The sequence below is a fragment of the Salminus brasiliensis genome, chromosome 5, assembly GCF_030463535.1.
Source record: "Salminus brasiliensis chromosome 5, fSalBra1.hap2, whole genome shotgun sequence".
Taxonomy (NCBI): domain Eukaryota; kingdom Metazoa; phylum Chordata; class Actinopteri; order Characiformes; family Bryconidae; genus Salminus; species Salminus brasiliensis.
The window spans coordinates 20,548,816-20,572,886 of record NC_132882.1 but is presented as its reverse complement, the minus strand read 5'-3'; the positions used below and the strand labels follow the sequence as shown (position 1 = coordinate 20,572,886).

General features: G+C 41.8%; 2 protein-coding genes across 4 annotated transcripts in view; one reads left to right on the top strand and one right to left on the bottom strand.

Moving 5' to 3' along the window:
- Positions 1 to 24,071, top strand: part of stmn1b (stathmin 1b) — a 213,238-nt gene that overhangs the window by 119,760 nt on the left and 69,407 nt on the right. The gene's annotated exons all lie outside the window — the stretch shown is intronic.
- The window catches only part of hivep3b (HIVEP zinc finger 3b), a 54,052-nt gene that overhangs the window by 12,908 nt on the left and 17,073 nt on the right, over positions 1 to 24,071 (bottom strand). The window contains exon 2 of one of the 2 annotated variants that reach the window (XM_072679795.1): positions 6,972 to 7,127. The exons of the other annotated variant lie outside the window; for it this stretch is intronic. The gene's annotated coding sequence lies outside the window, so the exon portion shown is untranslated. The remainder of the gene's footprint in view (positions 1 to 6,971; positions 7,128 to 24,071) is intronic. 2 annotated transcript variants of the gene reach the window in all.

Genomic DNA, 24,071 nt, shown 5'->3' with positions numbered 1-24,071 from the left:
ATTTTTCTTGATTCAGAATCTTTCTAAATTTAAAGGTTCTTCACACTGACACTAAAAATGGTTGCCAAATGAATTCTTCTATGACAAAATAACCGACCAATAACCTACTTTAAAAGTGTATGGTTTGATTACAGAGCAGTTGTTTAAACAGTGAAAAAATTATTACTTTTAAAATGACAAGATCTTAATCTTAATTCACTGAGGCGGTTTTAAAGCAGATTGTTGATCCCTTGCACTGTGAATCATTTGCTGTCGGAACTTCAATAAGGATGGGCAATCTAAAATAAATGTGTCAGTCCATTTATACATATGAGAAATGCTTTAAATTCCTCCTTCCCAAATCATATTCTCCACAGTATATACAGACACTGTCCGCTATCTGTTTAATAATAACCACTCCTCAACAGTGTCCCTCTCCTCTGTGTTTTTCTTTTGTATCTTTTTCCCCTGAAGCAACTTCATATAGAAGGGCTGCATGTGCAGCTATGAGTAAGTAGTTTCCGCTCTACCTGCAGGGAACATTTTGGGGTTTAGCAAGCTGCAAGTATTATATGACAGGGTGAGTTGTGTTCACAAAAGGCCAGAAAATTAGTAATTATACATGAATGCAGAGAAAGGAGAAAATGGCTGGATGAGTGAGCGAGTGAGTGAGGGAGAGATGGGTATTACTCTTGCCGCTGTAATGGATGTCTGTGAATGCACCCATGATCAGTGTAGGACTTAATGATCTCGGACACAGTATTGACGAAACCTTTAAACAGGGTGATTACGAGCGTTTAGGAAGGGGGAGAACATCCTGTGAATTATTCAGAGCACTAGACTAACTGCACAGAGCAGGGAAACCCAGCATTAGGCCATTTCCACTGAGCAGCCTTCCCCATAGTTTATCTAGTCAAGAGAAGCATAGCCCCTTGGCCATGAAATCCTTAGACAGTGTAAAATGTGTCTGGGGTTTTTAAATCGTGTAAGGAACAAATATTTTATTGTGTTCTTCTTACACAGTAATCTGTAACAAAAGCTCAAAATAAAAGTAGTGATTTTTTAATATCCAGATAGTACTTTGTACTTTGTGATTTAGTTATGTTGTTAAGTTAGTCATTTATGATTGACTGCCTACAGAACTATAATCATTGTGTATCTATCACTAATTAAACATGACTACACAATGCCTTTTTCACAGCTACTCAGTGTTGTACCCAGTTGGCAAAATAAACTGTTAAAAAAATAAACATGCATATTTACATTGTCATAAAAAATCTTAATATCCCCAAATTTGCAGGAGGAAGACACCTTTAAAGCAACACAAAGTTGGCTTTTCTTGTTCCTGGGAAGTGTAATTCATGCCACCACTAAAGGACACATTTAAATGATGCTGCTAGCACCCTTGAGAATGGAGATTCTCAATACTATAAACAAGAATGTGTTCACACACATAAGCATACATATAAACAGGTGGAGTACAGGTGGAAATACAAATGTAACTACTAGTCAAATATTTGCTTTGTGCTTTTTCATCTCCTCAGAAAGTAGGTTTTCTTTTCAAAACAAACTGTCTAGTGTAAAATGTCTGTAGTGTCCAGAAGAGTCAACTACAGACCCTTGAAAAACCTTTTCCTCTTAAAATACAGAATTTGTTTACATTTCAAACACTGAATGACATTACATCTTAAACCAAATCCTAATAATGCATAAAAGGGACCCAGAGGAACAAAAAACACAAATGTTAGACATTTTATGTATTATGAAAACATATTTAGCACCTGACCCCCCTGTGTGAAAAAAAGATATTTCTTTCAAAACCTGGTCATACCTCCCTTAGCAGCAATAATTGGCACCAAACACTTTCTTGTAGTTGTTAGTCTCACAACTCCTTGGAGGAATTTTGTCTAACTCCTCCTTGCAGAACTGCTTCAGCACAGTGACATTTGTATTCCTTCAAGCATTGCACTGCTTAAGAGTTTCAGGTACTGCCACAGCATTTCAGTAGGGTTTAGGCCATAAAGTTTACATTTAAGTTTTTTTAACCATTGTGAGGTGACCTGTTTGTGTGCATAGGATTGACTTGTTGCATGACCCAACTGTACTCTTTTTATTTATTATTATATACAAATCCTAAGGAACGTGGCAAAGAACCACATCTAAAGAACTGCAGGCCTCCGCCAGGTCTTAGCTAAGGTCAGGGTTTATAACTCAAATATCAGAAAGACACTGAGCAAAAATGGGATCTATGGCAGAATAGCACAGTTGAAACCACTGCTAACCAAGAAGAATTTAAATGCTTGTCTCAAGTTTGCCACAAACACTAAAATGGTCCTCCTGTGTTCCTGACAGATACATCTAAAAAAGATATTTCTGGGCCTCATTATAACTGAAAAAACGACACTACTATACCAACTGTGAAGCATGGTGGTTGTAGTGTGATTGCATTAGAACCTGGACAAATTTATATCTTTGAGAGAACTTTGTATTTTGCTTTGTATTAGAGAATTCTTTAAGAGAATTCTTCAAGTGTCAGGTCATCTGTCCATGACTGCTGAAGTGCAGTTGGGTCATGCAACAAGCACACAAGCAAATCTACCTCACAATAGTTACATAATTAGAAATGTAAAGTTTTGGAATAGTCAAAGATCTACAAATGTCATTGAGCTGAAGCAGCTGTGCAAGGATTGGGCCAAAAATCATCCACAGCATTATGATACTGGACCCTGTTTACACCTGTTCACTTCAAGTGACCAGCACCTTGAATGCATCTTGATTTAGCCACATGCATTAACACTGGATGGTCAAATGAGTCTCTGGTTAGTCAGAATGAATTCTGATTGCTGTGTGGGATGGAATGCCCTAATACGCTCAATGCACTGTAATTATTACTGGTATTTTGGTAGTACAGGAAAAGTTTTGCTTTTGATCTGGTTGTTGCTTGTTTGGTTGCTTATTGGAGAGATCGATGTGTTTACACTTATATAACATGCGGCTCAAATGCGGTTTTAAATGCATCTTGGGTGCATCTACACTTGCATTTTTATGTGGCTTGGTCTTATCCAGATCCTGATATTCCTGACACTCAAGACGGATTAATTGACCAGGTGTAAACGAGGTCTAATTAACTACTACAGAAAGTTGCAGTTATTGCTGCTGGCAGTGTAACCACACACTGAAATGAAGGAGCAATCAGGTGTTGAATATCTTTTTTTTAATAAATACATGATATGTCACATTAATGTGTTTTTGTTCCTTTGTGGTTTCTCTTACACATTATTAGGTTTTGGTTTATAATGTTTATATGGTTTATGATATTTCAGATGTAATGTATTCAGTTTTTATACTATACTTTTTTTTTTACTTTAAAATAAACTAAGACTGCATGAAATTTAATGTATATACATTATAAATAAGCACAGTGCAAAGAGGTGATCAATCAATAAAAGTTTAAAGAAAGTGTATAGTCACAGAAACAACTTTACCAAGCCTGCTAAGAACGTGTTTGTGATGGCTTCTAGTGTTTAAGTGACTTCTAAGATCTGATAACAGAACCTGAATATGTTAATTGCCATTCCAAGTAGGTACAAAGATCTTTCCCAGATTTGTCTCTGCTAGTTTCCAGACGAGCTGATCCTAAGGCTGCAGAGTCTTGAAGCCTGAATTCCAGATTATTCGTGTGATAAAGCTGAAACACTGCAGCAAAAGATATCATCTAAATTAGGTGGAAGGAAAAAGAAACGTGAGTAATATTGTTTGTATGTTTATTGTGCCACAGATTATGTGTAATATGTCGACCTCCACTACATTTTTTTTACTTTCCTGAACAAAAGCCTGAGGAGAATTTTATTAATCAACGTTTAACAAAGAGGAATGAGAGATAAACGGATAAATGGAAAAAGGCCTGTGTCTGCTGGAGGACAAAAAAAAAATAAACTGTACCGTCTCTCTTCCCATTTTCACTCCTGGCAACCTGGCGGCGGTTCCCATAGAGACGGGCCTACAGCTAGCCATGGCAGATGGAGGGTGAGCTGGAGGTCTAAATTTGTCCCCCAGCAAACTCTGAGAGTACAGCAGCACGCTGGCAGGAGGAAGTGGGGGAACAGGCTGACCTCGGCACGCGAGTGGCACTGCCTCACGACCCCACGCACCCCTCACTGAGTGTCCAACATGTTCGTCAAAAACAAACCGGAGGGAAGCTTACTGCTGCCATGCAGCACCGGCAGACCCCTCTGAATGCCACACTACAGGAGTCAAAGGCACACCTCACACCCCGTCTGTACTGGCAGCAACATCAACATGATCATGAAAAAACATGGCGGGAAAGACATCACAGCCCTGCAGGATCGTACTGAGAACGACCAGTGTCCGGAATGACCAGCATAGCTAAATCTTCCAGCAGGACTCACAAATTTTAGCCCACATTATCATGCTCACACTTACACTGCATGGCCAAAAGGTTGTGGACACCTGCTCATCCATTGTTTCTTCCAAAAATCAGGGGTATGCAAACGAGCTCTCTTTCTTCTACTGTCTTTGTTCCTCAGAAAAGGCTTTTCACTAGATGTTGGAACCTTGCAGTGAAGATTTGTCTGCATTTAGCCATTATTCAGGTGCTCATCAGATCAGGCACTCATGCTGGATGATCAGTTCTGGATCACAAATGTCACTCCAAAGGTACAGAATGAAGCTCCATCACTCCAGAGAATTCCACTGCTCCACAGTCCAATGCTGGAGGACTTTATAACCCTCTAGCAGACACTTGCCACACAGAAAGATGACCATACGCTCCTGTGTAGGTCCTCCAGAGCGTCCCATTCGATTGGCAGTGCAGTATCGAATGACAGTGCAGTGTCCACAAACTTTTGTACAAGTAGAATATCCATTTCTGAAGTGTGTGGACATACATATAATTTACTCAGAATTAACAAATATGTGGAGCAGGGATGTACATCACTGTGAAGCTGGCCTGTGATATTCTAATACCACAGAAGACTACAATATGCAAATGAGCCTCTTAACAAATCGAAAATTGTTTTATTGTGTACTGTTTGCATTTTAGCAATACATAGATGCTTCAGATGAGTTTCTTTGGATGCCTTGGTTAATCAAAGATTCTTCATGGTCAAATGTAAACAAATTTGGCCAAAACTATAAGGCTGATCATTAACCAGGACACATCAGCCTGGTTGTGTAGGCTTAAGGTGTTGATTGACACTGATTTTCTGACTAACAACACACAGTTCCCTCAGCAACCTGATCCACCCTGATCATATGAGATAGCCCACATATCCTTCGAACACACTGTCAAACAAAAGTATAGGATTACATCTCGTAACTGCTCTCAAAACAAGGACCTCACACGGATGTTCACAGAACACACCCTATTGCTGGCTGGTGTATTGCAATCACTATAGAGGATCTATGTACAGTATATAGTTCAGAACCACAACCTGTAGCTGTTTTTCCATAAGGACGACAAGCCATCTACAGGATCTAAATATGATGGCTTATAACTAATAACGTGGACAATTGAGAGATTCATAACCACTATGAAAACCACTAAAAAACACAGACATAGGCAAGTTCTTTTAAATGTGCATATTCAGGGTAGAAAAGTCTGCAAAATTCATTATCTGCACTTTCTTTTCAGAAAAGCTGGAAATGGTCAAGTATGGCACAGGAACACTGGTCATAAAAAAATCTAGGGCAGGAAATTCACCTTCAGTTAAAGCCACCATGCATCTGTGGGATCTGTTTCCAGAGAAAATCTTTTTTTTCTTCTTTCACCAGCTCACAAGCATTTCCTCATCTGAGTAGCTACTCTCACTACAGACCCTTTATTATCATCTTTCTTATCCTTTCTTGTCTAAAATGAATTTGGGATGCATGGTGTTGAGTTCCAAAAGTGATAGAGTAGAAAATGCTGGAAATGAAACATACCTTATGGGACAGTGCTGGCCAAATGTGCAGTAGAAGCCCAATGTGGACAATGTCTCCTACTTTAGAATTCAGGCAGGGATAATAAGTCCTCTAAATTATGAGCAGTGTGAGTTTCATTCATTTATTCTAAGGAACAAGTGGAGCTGCTTTCACTGCCAGGCCGCCCACAGCAACTTTCGGCGTGGCCCCGTCAATCACCTGCTCCCTGGCTTTAGGAGTGCGACACCGAGAGGAAGAATCCGCCCACACCAGGAAGTGAATGAAACGGAGCCGCCGCCAGTGAGAGTGTGTGTGAATCAGACACCCCGCTGCACCCTAACAAACGCACAGGCCCGCCCCCTCAGCCGCCGCGGAGAGCTTTGATAAGATTAGTCATCCTCCAGCAGCGTTTCGGAGCCTCTTTAATTTCTCATTACAGTCACCTCTCTGCTTTCTTCTTGTTCAACCTTTCAGAAACAAAGCAGTGTTAATGAGGACCTCTCTCTCTACCCCCCTCCTCCTCTCTCCTCCCTCATCCTTTCTTTGGTGGACAGTGATTCAGACTGAGAGACATGGACAGAAAGGTCACTGAAAACACACAACAGGTTTACAGAGCCAATAAACTTACTCAAAATAGTAATTTAACAGGTATTTAATAGTAATTTTAACAGGGCAAAGATCTTCATTGTGTTACTCACAATAAGTGTTTGTGTGTGTGTTTTTATTTATTTATTTCTTTATTTATATCACATTAGTTGAACTTTTAAAAAAGTTCTCCGTATGACTCCAATTACATATGCAATATTTTTCCTGAACAATTTAGAGAGTACAACTGAACAGCTGTAAAATGACTATATTTCATAACTAGAGTAACTACTTTGCAGAATGACACGCCAAGTTAGCATCAACATGTCATGTGGCACGAGTTCACCTGTGTAATACTGAGTCACACGCTGCACACTCCGTGACCCCTTTCCAGACAGACGCACACATACACACAGTTAACGAAATCAAGGCCAGCAACCACAATAGCATCTCCTCCTTTTAAATACATGCAGTGAAGTACTCACAGTGACACAGTCCCAGTCTGCGGTAGCAGTCCAAATAGACCAGCACAGAGAACAGAAGAGATAGCAGGCAGCGAAGTCCTTCAGCCAAGCCCGCATGAATGAGAGCCACCACGAGAAACAGCGGATATGAATGTTTGTGTTTGAGTGGGTGTATTTCTGTGAAGTACGAGAGTGGGGAAGGAGGGGAGAGAGAGAGAGAGAGAAAGAGAGAACGAGAGAGAGAGAGAGAGAAACACATAGAATGAGTGAATGGGAGATAAACAGTGTGAACGGTGGAAGGGAGCATGACCAAAAACTACCCATCCGTCAGATACTCTTCCCATATACACCCACAAACACTTTGCTTGAAAACTGCTACAAATTTACAACCATATTATTTATTTTTGATGATGATGATCATCATCATCATCATCATCATCATCATCATCATCATCATCCTCATCAATATTCCTCTGTATGGAACGGTCAGTTCTTTAGTTTAAATACTGTACTATAAGAGCGGTATAATTGTAACACACTTCTCCTCTAAAGCTGCTAAAGAAGAGGACATGTGTTTTGCTTTAGCAGAGGGTGATTCGCAGACTCACATTCTAGACGTAACTTTCTGGTCAGCTCACTGCCGTTGTCTTAACTCCTGCTGCTCCAAACAAAAGACCAGGCTTATATATTTGGATGATGACATCATGACAAGCTGCGCTTGGCCGGACCGCTAAGGACTCGGGCTCTACAATGTGTGCCAGCTCTTAAACGTGTGTCCGCCTGTGTGAGCACGAGTGTATCATTTTCCATTTGTTCACATTATCAAAAGAAAGAAGACAATCTTTAAAGTCTGTGTGCTTCAATTGGTGGTCAGTGTAAACTTAAAGCTTTTTAAAGTTCCCAGTAAAGCAACCAGACAAGAGTGTTTTCAGTGATCCATCATTTAACTACATCAAGTCTGGTCACAGCGTCACACCCAGCAGTCTCAGACTCCGAAGGCTGTGTAGTAGGAGTAGTCAACATGGCTTGTCTCAACCCCAGTTTTTTCACCTACTTCACTTCAGATTGTCCCCCTATACTGTTAATGTTCTTATCCACAAGCTCTTTCTGTGCTCTCCCTCTCACTTGCCACTTCTCTGTCAACTATCAATCAAGCTCAACAAGCGTGTTGTTGGTGATAACCTTCAGCTCTGTTTAGAGTTGGCCGTTATGTAAGCCATAGCAGGTTCAGATGTTGAAGACAGTGCAGTAAGCACATTCACAGACACTGCTTTTTGTACCCGTACTTGTTTTTGCAAGGGTTCTACAAAAGTGCAGGCTTACCAGTTTACTAGTGCCTGCCTGCCTACCTACTGCCTAAACATAAAACAATATATTCTAAATATACAATGGTATTGAAATAAATCACCCGTAATGATGTCCCTATTTAGTTTGGATTAGTTAATCAAGGGGGTGTATATAATAAAATATTTACACATCTCACCTGTGATAATACATACATAATACTCAGTTGGCCAGCAATAAAATTACCACAGAATGGAGCTAGGATTGCTTCAGCGGTCCAATACGCTACCACTGAGGGGGTTAGGGAGTTCAAATCATGAGGCATGTCACTTTGCCATCAGCTGCCGGAGTCAGCTGGGCGGGTAGATGGCTCCCTCTCCCTTCATCAATGCTGCGTCGGTGGCAGTTCCAAAAGAACATTAGAAGAAAAAAAATTCTGCACAATGAAAGACTTTATAGTCTTTGAAACTTTGAGAGAGCCCGGGAGTTCACATCACACATGGTCATATAATCATAGAACACTATCAGTAGTGCTGGGCAATATGACCTCTAATCAATAGACTGTGGAGTCACGCAAGTACACACGTGGTACTATGTTTATAAGTGGACAGTACATGAACGCACACAGTGGGAATTGACACAAGTGGGGAAAAAAACACCAATCCACACATGATATATGAGCAAGATGAATTCATTAGAGGTTCTGACTGTCAGTTTTTGATTAATGTCCGATTAAATGCCCAACCCTAACTAAACATTTATGATTTGTGCAATTCAAAATGCCATTATATTTTTCCCTTAAGCCCGAGGGTTCCTGCCTGTCTGACTGACTATACTGTCTTTCTCCTCCTGCAGTTGCTCTCCCAGTTTTCAGAGGATGGAGATGACGTTCTACCATCTGAGGAAGTCTTCCAAAGCATCCATGGTACATTTAGTGAAGTGTTTCATATGGATATGCACACTATGAGACTAAATGATAAGTAGCTGCAATCAGACTTTTAATTTATATATATTCATAGGTGTTTATATCAGTTAAATCATACACACAATTCTCCATTTAATAGATACCATCAATGTGCATTGTCTTCATTTTTATTAAAATCATCATATGTAAATGGAAGATACGTCTATGGGAAATTCTAGGCCATACTTTGCAAAGCAGTGGGTTGCTAACTGCAAAAAAAAAAAAACACGCTTCAAATGGGGCTTTCCCACTGTATAGAAAAGAACTGGAGGAAAGCTTCATTGGGTCTTTATATTTCCTCATTGTTTATAACTAACAGGGGCACTGGAAACATGCCCTGAATGGTTTCCACCAGATCTGACGCAAAGTGGAACGTGCTCATCCTCATCTATCTGTTTCTTAAAGTTGCCACTCCAGTACAAAACAGATACAATCTTTTTTAGGCTTGTTTACTCTGGACTTAACTCAAGACAGCCAGTAGTTTATCCCCCACCCCCCACACAGTGCCAACCAGTTAAAGCACAGATACAAAGTGACGAGCTCCCATGTTAGTACATATGTAGAACTGGATAGAAACAAATAAAAACAGAAGTTTTGTAACTTCTAAAAATTACATTTCTAAACCTTACATTGAATGATACTAATAATGTCCCTGTGTATCCAGGCTACGAGTAAAGTTAATGATAAATGTTTGATCTGTCAAGACAAATGAGAAGTGTTCATTTTCCTTTTATGTGAGCAGCAAAAGTGTTAAAAAAAAAAAAAAAGAATTTTACATTGCATGTCCTGCGATATGACTATTACGCATGTACACATTGCAATAACAATGCTGAGATCATATATTTTGCAGCCCCAATTTTACGACTCTTGGTAAGGGCATTCATTTCATTCTCTACAAAGGCTACAGTGTTAATGTTTTGCCTATGCTAAGAAGTAAAAGTTATAACAGTAACACTGGCCATGTAGCAAATGGTAACCTACAGACCAACAATTTCCCTAGTCATTTCTGTGTTCTACCAGTTGTGTTTCCTTCATTAACGTCCACCATACTTTCTTTTTTTCTTTCCATACTGGACTAAACTAACTGGGATAGGGTTGTTTGTCAGTTATTATGTACCACTCACATCTTGGTGATTGTCAACATGGCTTACCTCAAAACCAGTTGTGAGTTTTGCTCACAAGCCTTTGTAGAGAAATCAGCTTTTGTACCTTCTTCACTCGTGACTGTCCGCCCTATACCATTAATGTTCTTATGCACAAGCTTTGTTCTTGCTCTCTGTGATTCAGTTCCCTCTTTCCGTGCTCTCCCTCCTCGCTCGCCACTTCTCCGTCTCTATCAATCATGCTCAACGAGTGTGTTGTTGGTGATAACCTTCAGCTGTGTGTAGAGCTGGGCATTGTGTAGGCCATTGTGCTTGCCCTGTGGCTGCGTCCGTATTGTGTCCGGCTGAATGTGATCTTTGTGGCGATCAGCAGCCTGGCCGGGCCCCCCAGGGGCAACACACCACGCATCGGCCATACTGTACTCCTCTGGGAGGGGAATTCACACTTCCGTCACCTCTTTGTCTTCTGTTTTCCCAACAAGGAAAGAGGTTTGCTGAAGGACAACAGAGGCTGTGTTGGTCTGAGCAACAAGGAGGCTGCTAGCACACACAGTCATGAAAGATTGTCTCATTAGGACAAAAGCTCTAGCTTTACAGTATTTGAGCAGAGACCCCAGAGAACCTGTTGCATGTAAGGAACTCTCACTCGCTATGACACTCGAAAAAAGCAACTGATCACATCGGTGCTGGTAAGTATAAGTGCGGCTATAACGGATACTATGTTCCACTAACTTCCAATGTGCCAAGCATATCGGGCCACTAGTGGCAACTGCAATAAATGCTGTAATAGGCTTGACAGGCAGGCCTGATTGGCAGCATGTTTGGAAAACAACAAATCTACTTTGATTTTCCAGATCTGTGTTATACTGTTATGCTATAAATAATGTGAGCCTGCAAAATACAGAAAAACCCCCATGTGTTTCATGTTAACATTTCATTTAGACTTTAAAGTGCAAGACACAGGGTAAAGAGCAATAAACAACATTAAACATTGTTAAACCTGTGTTCTATTGGCTGTTTTTGTTCAATAAAACCAGTGAAAAAATATAATACTTGCTCAAATACTAATAATTATTTGGCTAATAAAAACAACAAAGCCATCTGATTCAGCTGTCGCAATAATAAGTGATGTGTGCATCAATGTTATGTATTTTGAGTTCAGAGGTGCAAATCAGTTGTTGGATAGAAACTGGGCCTCAGTACAGAAAGCGACACTCACTAAAACTGATGAAAGGTACCAATGTTCCACTCTGTGCCCTTCTTTAGGCCTGGACAGAGCAGCTGCTATGGCTGCTGGAAGAAGCAGATGTTGAGGCAGCACTCAGGGCCGGTCAGATGGCATTTTCTCCAGATGCGGTAGCGGTGGAGCGCTCACCCGTCACGTTAGGGAGCCTAGGTGACATTCAACACTGCCTGTCTCACCTCCAAATGACTCCTGTTCATTAAGCATTCTCTGAATGGCTCTTATGTAATCGCAGAGTTTTTCTACTTTTATTCACAGCAACAGAAGCAGTAGCTTTATGGAGTCTGAGTCAGCCATCAGTTAAAGCAACAACAACAAAAAAAGGATCACATGCTGAAGTCATTGGTGCCAGATAAAGTCATTAAGCTGAAAGGCCATAATTGCTCTGCATTAGAAATCACTTGCATATGAGATAATGCATAATGCACCAGGTCTCAGAGGATCAGTACACTCAACAGTCGAAGTGGTTAATCTTAAAAAAAAAGAAAAAGAAAAGAAGAGTTGGAATATACCTTATTTACCATCCTAAAGGCATGTTTAATAGATGGGCTAGCTACAGAGACAAGCAGCGCTGCATATCCTCTCAGTCTCCTTACAATAGCTTACTCACTCCGCTGTTTGCGTTCCCTGAAAGAGGGTGTGCTGGGCTTGTTTTCAGAGCCTACAAGATACAGGAGGCCTTTGTCTTTTCTTGCACATCGCCACACAGTCTCTCGCCAAGTGCATGGGTGGGGGTCTCCAAGGCAAAAATAGTCCCCGTCCCCACATATAAAACAACCACACCTGAAGAAGTGGCAACCTTCAGCAACCACAAACTCACTCACAGCCCTTATTAGCCCAGACATTATTCTCACTCTCGACACACATCCAAGCTGCCACTCATTGTGGGTAAGGGAGTCATCTATGACCCACCACACACCCCCTCCAGTGGGTAATACCACAACACTTTCTCTTACTACCTCTCTAGGCACCTCTTCTCAAATTTGACTGGTCACTTTGTGGAAGTTGACTTCTGCGTAACTTGTTATTAGATGTTTGATAGCAAGGTTGGGTATGTAACTTCAACATGTGGTTATACATGCTGTGAAAAGGCCGATAGACTTGGCTTGCCAAATGTCCGTATCAAATTTTATGAGGGGCGTTTATGTTGTTTTTCGAGGATTGCTGGACTGTAATTTAGACTAAATTAGTGGTCTTGGACTTTGCAGACAGGCACACAGATGGAATGTATTTTTGTGCTGGTTTCCCGGAAAACTAGAGGACGTGCGCTGTAAAAAGTGTAAAAAGGTAAAAATGGAGGCTTCGCTTGAAAAAATATTTTCATGGGGATTTCATGTGTACAAATACAGAGACAGCAAAGGCAGTTGTATAGAAAATTCTTAGACTAGCAACCAGGCTCTAATTTAAGGGCCTTAAAAATAAGCCATGTTCCTTAATTAGCTCACTTCTGGTCTCAAAACTCAGTTTGACCTGTTTGTCAGGTGGGGCCAGATGTTGACTGACCGGTGTGGAGAAGAACTTTCCCTGTTGCACTCACCTTGTCATACAGAACTCTGTAAGCTGCAGAGATATGGAGAAAGAACAGAATGTTCAGGGCATGACTAGTACACAGCCATGCGCAGATACGCCCACACATACAGCAAGCCTCACCGAGCTGCCTCCTAATGGACTTCTCAATGCGAGTCCTTTGCTTTATAGGAGATCAATACATTTTTTCTCGGGACCTGACACATGATCCCATAAAGCTCTGACAGTTCTCCCCTGAGTCTTTGATCTCCTTGTATTGCATTAAATCCAACTCTTATTTTCATACTGTGTTTAGGGCAGGGTAGGGCAGGGCAGCAATATGCAGAACAAAAACACATTAAATGAGTAGGGTTTTGTCTAATGATTTAGATTTCAGAGTTTAGAGCTGGCCTTTACAGCTAAACTGTTGGGCAGTATTACTGTCCCTCCCTCCTCCAACTTCTTCAACGTTTTGGGGAATTTAGGGGAGTGTATTATAAGTGTGTGCTTGGCCTATGAATGGCAGTGGTATAGAATAATTTTAAAACAAAACTGTAGAACTTCTGCAGCCCCAAATTAAGCAAGAGGTTGTCCGAGTTCACATTTTGTGCTATCTTTTGTTGAAAGCCTTAATCGTTGAATGGGGAAAAAAAAAAACCCTCTCCTCTGGTGCGCTATTGATTACGAGGGCCAAGAAAAGCTCTGACTGTGAAAATAATGAGGCTAACATGAAGAGACAGATGGAGGGAAAATATGAGAGCAGGGAACTAGAGTGGAGAGCCCTGTGAAGAGGACTGTAGAGAATGTAAGAGAGGTGCTGAGATTAGGGGCAAAATTGAGGCTAACTGTGCTTGAAAAAGTCTCACAGAAACTCCCAACGGTCATGGCAAGAATTTAAAAAATGTAAATACACAATAGGGGAAAGTAAGAGGGAGAGAACAAGGAAGACAAAAAGGGTGATGTGTCATAGGGGAAGATAAAAAAAGAGGTATAAATAGAAAGAGGAAGTTCCACTTTTAGAAACTACCCACTCTTTGCCAAGCCCACACAGTTTGTTGTCACTGTGCGGGAGGTGAGACTCAAAGCACAAAGAAACCACAACACATACTCTCAACTATTCTTTCAGTCGCGTTTGACATAACCTACATGTCTAGGAAGTGGTCACACGGGCAGGAAGTTTGGCGTGACGCAACAGAGGGCACAAAGCAAAGTGTGACAGTGTGTGAGTCTGGTTTCACACACTGTGGCTTGAACTCAAATGAATTTAATTGTTGCCTGCCTGTTGAGTATTACATGCCAAAACTCAGAATGGGAGTGTGCCATATGTCATTTTTTTTCTCCTCGACTTCTGTAAAACAGAAATCGTCTTGCCTAAGACCTAAAACCATTAACTCGACTTTGTGCTCTCAGATATGAGGCTTTAAAAACGTGTGTGATTCCAGTCTTAGTTAGCTGGAATATGACCTGTGCTGTGGTGTTTAGCAGAACCTCGGCAATCTCATTTCACTTTTCTGTTACTCCCAAAACCAGTAATTTATTTTTATCTATACGTGTATAAGTGGGCTTTCAGTCAGCCAGACTTGAATTTGTTCTGTGGTGAGTAGATTGTTATCCTGCCAACTAAGCTAATGCTAGTCAGCTTCTCTCTTCTGATTCACAGCAGTTTAACATTTGTAATTGTCAGAGTGACTGTTTAACATTATATATCTTATTTAACACACCTGGATCAACTCGCCAACCAATCTGCAAAGCCTTCGTGAGCTGAATTCAGAGTGGTAGTAGAGGAGAGGAAAAATGCAGAGCTGCAGAGCTGTAGCCTGCCAGGAGTCAGACATGCCTGTATTATGTGGTGACACTGTATATTTTGCAGTCATTAGCCTACACTTGTAGATCTGAAAGAGCATAAAACTTTCATTATGACTTCAAGAATATAAAAACACTGATGTGGACGGTGCTACCCAAGTCAAACACGAGGCCTAGTCTAAAATAGTAGAGGCACCAGACTGTTGTGGCTCCAGTGCTGAGTGACAGGTAAAGGGCAGGCCAGTCGTTGTGGCTTATCTGATGACGGAGTTGATTCAACCTGCGCCGTAAACAGGTCTCCACTTCAGCCTCCGTTCTGCCTCAAAACACAAGGGGTGACAGTGGGTGAGCAGGCACCAGTGCTGCTGAAGGGTGTACAAATAACCTGGACAGGCCGCAGGATGTCAGCCAGCTTCCAGCCGCAAACACCCCACCCTGCCTGGCACTCAGTGCCCCGCTGAGTGGGGAGTATACATACACACCACGGCCAATTTATCCACGCTGCCACCTCCGCTATGGCTACAAACCCTCCATTCATACACATGCCGCTGTACCAGCGCTGTACTCGCTGCTTGTCATTTTGCAGCAGAGCTTGACATGTAGCAGTGCCATGTTGGACTGAGGAAAACTTCGAACAACATTAACATCTTTTGCTTAAACACATTGGTCTGGTTTGTGTAATTTATTATGATCTGACATTACCATACACATAAACAGCATTTAAAAGGCAGTGTGTGTGTGTGTGGATAAGCCCTATAGACCTAAACAGCGACTGGTCTAGATATCCTGTGTTAATACCACTGTATGTCTGCTGCTGACAAACAAATGAAGCCTATAAAGCAGAAGGTCATTTTTAGAAAATTCACATTATGAGTACAGAATACAAATCCCAGGGTTGTTTTTTAATATGCAGAGTGGAGATACTGCTCATTGTCTTTGCAAGGTTTATAAATGCATGACATTGACAGTGTAAATACCATATGGTAGGTGTTGCAGACAGCATAGCAAAGAAACCATTTAATTAATGTTGGCAACCTCCCATGCAACGCAGCAACTCCAAGACAAAGTACATTATGCCACTTCATCTCATGCCTGTACAATATATCAATGTAAAAGTATAAGTATAGACCAAAGTGGACTAAACGTATTGCCAAGATATAACTAACTTCATGTAGGAGGTGCGACAGTGAAGCTAAAAACTTCATAGTTTACTGTAAAAATGACAAACATATACTATATGGTGAAAGGTACTGGGGCACCTGCTGATTCATTGTTTCTTCTGAAATCAAGGGTATTAAAAAGAGTTTATCCTGCTTTTGTTGGAGTAACTGTTTCTACTGTCCAGGAAAGTATTTCTACTAGATGTTGGACATTGCAAAACCCGAATAATAATAATTGGAACATTCACAAAAGTATTGGATGGGATGCATCATTCCAGAGAACACAGTTCCACTGCTTCACAGCTCAATGCTGGGATGCTTTACACCCCTCTAGCTCACACCTGGTCAGTTCATGTGTATCTACTCTTAACTAGTCTTATTCTATTAACAGTACTTCTCTACAGGAACTAGACAAGTTGTTGATGTTTGTGCATTTGCACATCTGTGTCAGCAAAGGGTGCAACTTTGCAGACACAGCAGTGCTCTTTTTAGATAATAATGGGGTCCTCCTTGCCTGCCTTGATGGTGCACTTAAGAACACTGACATTACTCAGAGCAAGAGAAGCCTGTAGGTCATAAGTTGTTACCTTGGTGTTATTTGTGACGTCCCGTAATCTAATTCACTGCGCTCTTGGTGTGATCTTTGCTGGGCGACCACTCCTGGAAAGAGTGGTGTTGAATTTCCTTTATTTGTAGATCATCTGCCTCAAAGTGGATTGGTGGTCTTTAGAATCTCTTTGACGATTCTTTTTGTGAGGTCCCCATAAATCTCCCTTTTCACTGTGTAGTGAAAATCAAACTCTGATAGTGAAGACCCAAGTTTATGTTCTTGAAAGATGGAAGTGTGAGCTAAACTCACTCCTGATTAATACACCTGACTTCTATTAGCCCTGTAAATGAACTCAATCCTAGAGCTTCACAAGTCTTCAGATGTTGGACAAGTTCAGTAAATTTAGTAATAAAAATATAATGTATTCTTAACTTGTATAGTCTTTTATAGATGCCTCGTACATGCTCACCTGGCATTCAAATATTGTTTAACTATTAAATGCAACTGAACTAATAGCGGATTGTAAACTGCACCTAATCATAATCTTAACCTTGAAACAATCCTAATTCCTAACTGTAACCTTAACCTAAACTATAAATCTAATCTATCCTAAAAAGGGCTAGGTTATGGTACAGGTAAGGGTTAGGTGTGGGGTTACAATCAACAGACAAGCATTTACATTCAACTTCTTGCAGTAATGACTGTTAAAGTTGCAATAAAGATACAATTAGTTGAAATGTTAGTTGAATGTCAGGTGAGCATCTACAAGGCATCTACAATGGACCATTCAAGTAAATGTTATTTAAGGTTTTTGTGTCATTGGTTGAATTGGGTTCTCTATGTAGGTTTATTAATTGGATAGTGATTGGTTAAATGTATGCAGAGAGAAAGTAAAGAATTGTAAAGGGTTTTTACCAACTTTCTAGAGGACAAACAGAAACCCACCAGCCTTACAGAACTGAATAGCCTCCCTTGGAAGTAGACATGAGACAGGGTCAAAAGCTAATCAGTAGCTTTATGTAAAAAGTGTCCTTAAACTCACAAACAGCCTTAACTCAACGCCACATTAAGGCATAAGGGTGACTCAGCTTTATATTTGAGAATGTAAGTCAATTCTGTGCTCCTGAAGCCAGGTCTCCTCTGACAGGAGCAGTTATTTCTGTTCTCTCTCCTGCGGGTCTCCTGGCTCACTATTACAGCATGCTGGCAGAGAGAGAGAGAGAGAGAGAGGGCAGAGCACAGGGACTACACTATTCCTGTTCTCCACTATGCTTGCTCTGTAGGGAGCACAACTACACACACACACACACACACACACACACACACACACACACACACACACACACACACACACACACAAAGACCACTCTACTAGTGTTGCAGGATTGTGAAGCAGCACTCTGGGATTCTGGTCCTTACTGGTGCCAATAACAGAAACTAAACTGTATCTTAGAGTAAAGGGCAGTAAATAGTATAGGCTACACGTTTATTAGATTGTGACATTTTTGTGCTCAGCTTTCTATGGGAGAAGAATCAGGTCCTCCTTCATGCAGTAGAGTATTAACGGTGAAAAGGGTTTCTTTTGGCCCTACTCTCTTAACACATTTCACTGCAAGTCACAGGAGGTCAGCTGCAGGGAATATATTGCAATGCTAAACTAAACAGCATGTCTCTGGAGATCTAGCCACTGTCAACACCTATATACTGCTTGGCAACAAACTGCTAAGTCCAGCAAACAAAGTGCAAACACTGGCATGTCGTCACCCCTCTCTGCCGGCATCTCTTAAGAAAGCAGAAAGGTGATCGAATGGTGCGTTTCACAGTCCAATAGTAGCAACTTACAGTCTCACTACAGAATAGACTGCGGCCAGCTCCAGAAAACGCCCAGCCCAGTGTGACATTTAATATGACAGTAATAACCCACCGGCGGCGCGGTGAGGGAGTGTGATGGCCTCTCGGTTACAAACGCAGCTGGCCCACTTTCCTCCACTGCATGGACAGAAGTGTGTCATAGGAGCAGGCGCTCACACATTGCTGATCTGGAATCAGGTCAGAATGGACACTGGGGACCCAGACACACACGTTGAAGGTGGTACCCGCAGTTATAGGCCCACATACACACACACAGACTGCATGGGCAGAACCAGAGGAAGCAAACACTTAACTTGCACTTTATGCGACTCAGACAAGGCAGAAACTGGACCTTTTGAGGCACAGGCCAATAATGAGGTCAGCCCATGCTACCCAAGCGCAGGGAATTAAAGTGGTTTTTGATGCATACGGACAGTGAAACTCTATATCTCAACACGTTGCCACACACGTCACTTGGACATTACAATGGTTTGAAATAAGTGAAGCTGGGGTCACATGACCCTTGTCAGGGGGATTGGCACCATGCTCTGGCAGCTGTCATCAGCTCATAAAAATCTGTTCTGGGGAAATCTGACCCTGCCTTGAGCACAGACTACCCATCCCAGCAGTTCTCGAGCAAACCCCCCTCGTCTCCTCCAGCATCCTTCGGCCCAAGCCCATCCCCTTCACACAGAAAGCTCACTGGAGCAGCCCTGGAGGGCTTGTCTTTGATGAAAGTGCTAGAGCACAGTTTTTTCTTCTTGCCTATGACCCCCCCTAGCCATTTAGTAACCCAATATCCGCACAAACTGAAAGTCTGAGACTCCTCTATAATGAAACAACAAAGTTTCAAAGGTATCTTACTTTTCAGGAGGGAAGCAGGAATAGTAGGTAAAATCACAGGTGATACTGATATATATATATATATATATATATATATATATATATATATATATATATATACACACACACACACACACACACACACACACACACACACACACACACACACACACACAAACTAAGGGCTGTGCGACCTAATCTGGACCACAACGCAGTTACATTTAAAGTTGAATTCATTCATTAGATTCATTCTTTGTACCTTCACGCACTGGCTATTTAATTAGTGTTTCTACCATACAGGTGAAATCTGCAGGTATAAACTAACTGACGGTCTGCTGCGGCACAAACTGTCAGCTCAATGAAGCAATGGAAGCAGACCACCATCACAGGATCACTACTGACAAGTTATTATATAAGTGCTGAACCATCTGCAGCAGCAATGAAAGGGCTCCTGTCAAAAACTGTAGATCTACAAAGAACCCTTGTTCAGTAAGTGTTGATAAAATGGTCAGTGAGTGTAGGAATAAGGCCTGTTTATCCCAGAGCAAATGCAATGAGGCCGAAGATGTATAATTGCATCCTATAGCAATAATTGCAAAAAATTGCAAAAAAAATATTTTTGAAGGAACACTCACACAGATATACCAACCTGTGCTTGTCTGTCTCGCCTCATTGCAGATATTTTGCATATGACCGAATCATATCTCGCTCTTCACCATCGTCTCATCGTTCAACTGTCTCAACAACCTTTCTGAAGTGTGATGATGTGTAGGACTGTCTGTTCATGCGCATACAATCCTGACCAGGCTCACAAAGCTCATAGTAACACAGCTGCACTCATGACCCTGCAGAGTCAAGCCTAAGGCTATGTCAGAGAGGAAGTATGGATTAGGAGCAGTGCATAGCCAATGAGCACACAGCCTCTCTGGATTACCCACATGACACAATGTCACTTCCAACACAGCATGCTTGAAATTCACAGCACTTTCTTTTGATGCTACCATAACATTTCAATTCTGTCTCTGAGACAGACAGACAACAAATATGCTATTCTAAGCATGTTGCACGACAGATGCCATGCAGTATTCAGCCTATGTCGGACATTGATCGTACATCAATCAAACGTAACATGAAAACCCAGGTGAAGTAAAAAAACATTGATTATCTACAGTGGCATCTGCGAAGGGGTGGGATATATAAGGCAGCAAGTAAACAGTCAGTTCATGAGGTTGATAAGTTGGTAGCAGCTAAAATTGGCATAAGTAAGAATCTGAGCGACTTCGCAAGGGCCAAATTGTGATGAATAGACAACTGGTCAGAGCATCTCCAAAACAGCAGGCAGGTCCTCTGGGTTTTTTTCAGTTATGCAGTGGTCAGTACCACTAAACCAGCAACAGGGTCACTGGCGCCCCAAGGCTCTAGGTGATCCATGGAGGTCCCTACACCCAATTTACAGGGTTTCAAGGATGTGCTGCTAACATCTTCTAACACTGATACCACGGGACATCTTCAGAGGTTTTTGGAGTCCATGCCACAATGGGTCAGAGCTTTGGTTGCATAGGAGGGACTTACACGATAATAGGCAGGTGGTTTTAGTGTTATGGGTGATCAGTGTATTTGAGCGAGCCAAAGACATGAGTGCTTAAACACCCGCTTTTAAAAACTTCAAAAAAAGACTCAAGCCTGTTAATTACTCTCCTCACAATCAGGTTATCTGGCAAGTCATTTAACAGCAAATATCGTCAAGGTAAAGAGAGATAGGTAGGATAGGGGGAGTGCAGAAAGAGAGAATGAGATTGAGAATTCAGCTGATCCCAGCCCACAATATTTGATATCCTAGGGCCTCCAACACTGGCTCATATTCAATAATCTTGGAGGCTCTGTGCAGTACTGAAACTAGTAGAGGAGCTATTCTTCTTTTTCTCACTCTCTCCCATAGTTTCCAAACTCTTTCACCCCTGCAGTGCTGCAGAACTGGTGAGGGCCAAGGCCTTTTCCTTTCTCCCATCTCGCTCACTTTCTCCCCTTCTCCCTCTCCCCCTCACTGTGCTTAAAAATCAATATACAGTACGCACAGAGTTTAAAGAAGGCAATAGGTTGTAGACAGCAGGACTGCTTTATGCTGTACCTCAGTTGTTCTTCCAGGGAACTGTCAGATCTTTCTGCACCAGAGGAGAGGTTTGGAGGAGAAAAAAAAACTGCTCACTTTGCTCAATCATCATAAACGTTTCACACTGAACGACCGCTGTCCAAGTTGACGTAACTTGTTCAGTTCATCTATTCAAACATGCTGAGCTTTGTTGCAGGAGCCAGCTGGTAAGAGTCAGCATTTGATAAAAAACCTCCATCTGCTTCCTTTCACCTGTACTGACTGAAGTGAAATGAATCCACATAATAATAATTATAATTCTAATAATAATTCTTACAGCTGCAGAGATTTAAAACTTTTGGTTGTCCATATCTCTAACTGGGAAGCTTACAAAGTCAGTAAGTCATCGCTTGCTAATTGTTATTGCAATATTCATATGGCAGGGCTTTGCAGTATTCAAATGAGCCTCGGACCAATCTTTAAATGTTTTATTGTGTGCTGGGAGCATCCTGGTCAATCTTGGGTGTTTAAAAGTACAGTACAGCCACCTTTAATGATGACATCCAAAGGTTCAGGAACACAGGAACAACACTATAGCAAAACAGTTGCAATAGATATTTTGCCCATATTGTCCAGCAAGACTTCTAACCAACCTCTTTACCAGTGTGCTGAGCACCAGCCAAAGAGTCTCCACAGCTCCCCTACTGAGAGTGAGAGACACACTCAGTCTGGTCCAACAGGACTGCAACCTTGCCTCTGGCTCTCATCCTACACACACACACACACTCATCCATTCGTTAGGTGCTGGTGGGTATGATGGAGAGGTGGGGAGCGATGCTGTGTCAGCGCTAGCAGGCTCAAAGCTGAGGCCAAGATGGATGGGCCAGCTCATACCTGGCATGGCAGCAGTCATGGCAGCATCCAGGTCAGCCCAACCCATGCCCTGTACCCACAGCAGTGTCTCAGTAGGATGAAGCAAGTTATTATTCCAATATTCATTATGTTCACAAAGAAGCAGTTTGACCGACTTTGAGTTGAAGACTTGACTGATATTCCTTCACATTCCGATCCAGTAGGAGCTATCTAAATCTTCTCGTTTTTTTAATGTTTCCTCAGGCGGTCCTTCTTCAGAGCTATATTTACAGGCAGTTATGGAATATCTACATCCTGTACAGTAGTGGTTCCCAACCCCAGTCACACAACACATTCTTGTGCCTAACCTCATCTAGTACACTTGTCTTGTTGTTCAGGTGTGTCTTCTAATCTGCTTTATGCAATGTCAAATAACAACAGTGTTACCAGTCAGCCAGACATTCATCACAAAAAACATTCACCCCTCTTTTATCATTGGCCAGTTTTACTTGCACCTACATTCACAGATAAACCGACCATATAGGTGCACTTTGCAGGTTTGCAATTCGTATCCATTGCCCATCTGTTGCTGCACAGTTTGTCAGTCAAGGGACCACCACAGGACCACTCATAACCAGATACTATTAGGAAAGTTCTCGGAACAGCAGTGATACTACCATAATAGTGGGATGTTGGCGTGTCTTGACTAGTACTGTAATATAAGGCATAGCAGCATAGCTGAGGTTTTCGCATATATTATGATGATTAGCCAATGAACTAATCATCCATAATCAGCACATGACCTCCTTATTGCTCCTGTGGTTGACAGCAATCAAACATTCCAATATCTAGTATACAGGATCTACCTCAGTGTACTACCTCAGTGTAGATCAGACAGACACAAAAGACTGACACAGAGAAGAGATGAGCTGACCACATGGTATATAGTAGGGTCACATTGGGCTGCTCCACTGTCCCACTGGACCAGCAGTGTCAGGGTGAAATATGGTGTCAGCCTTCAGCATCGCCAGGAACAGTGGACCTAGCAACTTCACATCTTTGGCAGTCTGCCCCACTCTCCTCAAATGGCCCCATCATTCTCTATCCCACCTGTCAATCAGACCTGGGCTGAGGTGAGTTTCAGCCAGAGTGGAGTGCTTTGCTATTAACCATATTAAAGCTCAGGCAATGATGCAAAATATCAAACGAGTGCCATGAGTAAGCAGTGTAGTCCTGATGCTCTCCTCCCCAGAGTGCTGACACAGCACAGCTGCTCTGACTGGAGATACAGGGTAAGAGGTGTGTGTGTGTGTCTGTGTGTGTGTGTGTGAAGCAAATAATGAGTGTACCAAAAACACCCCACCCTCTTCTGCTGGTGCCTGTCAGGAGCTGTCACACACAACCAGCATTATGTAACTTCTGAGAAAAGAAAGCTTAACACTGCACAATGTGTTTGCTCAAGGTAAGCCTCCACATCCTAAAGTAAACAGACAGACAAAGAAAGCCATCATCAGGCATACACTGAAAAGGACATTGCTCATACAGTCAAGATTATACACTGATTTTATAGAACAGTCATTACATGCTCTTATGCTTGCTTTTTCAGGATGCGGCAAAGCCATGTCCAAAATAATCATCTGTAATGTGATACTAAAAGTATTCTCTGTTCCACAATGAAACTGATAAGCCTCTGTTTGTTTGTAGGACAGTCTGTCTGTCTATCACTACAGAGTGTAAACTGCAGCTCGGGCATCCTGAAGGCCATGCAAAAGAATGCAAACAAAATAGACCAATCCAGCTCTGTATGACAGAAACCTTCATAAGACATGGCTCCATGCGAAACACCACGTTGATGCACACAGTCAGGCAGCAT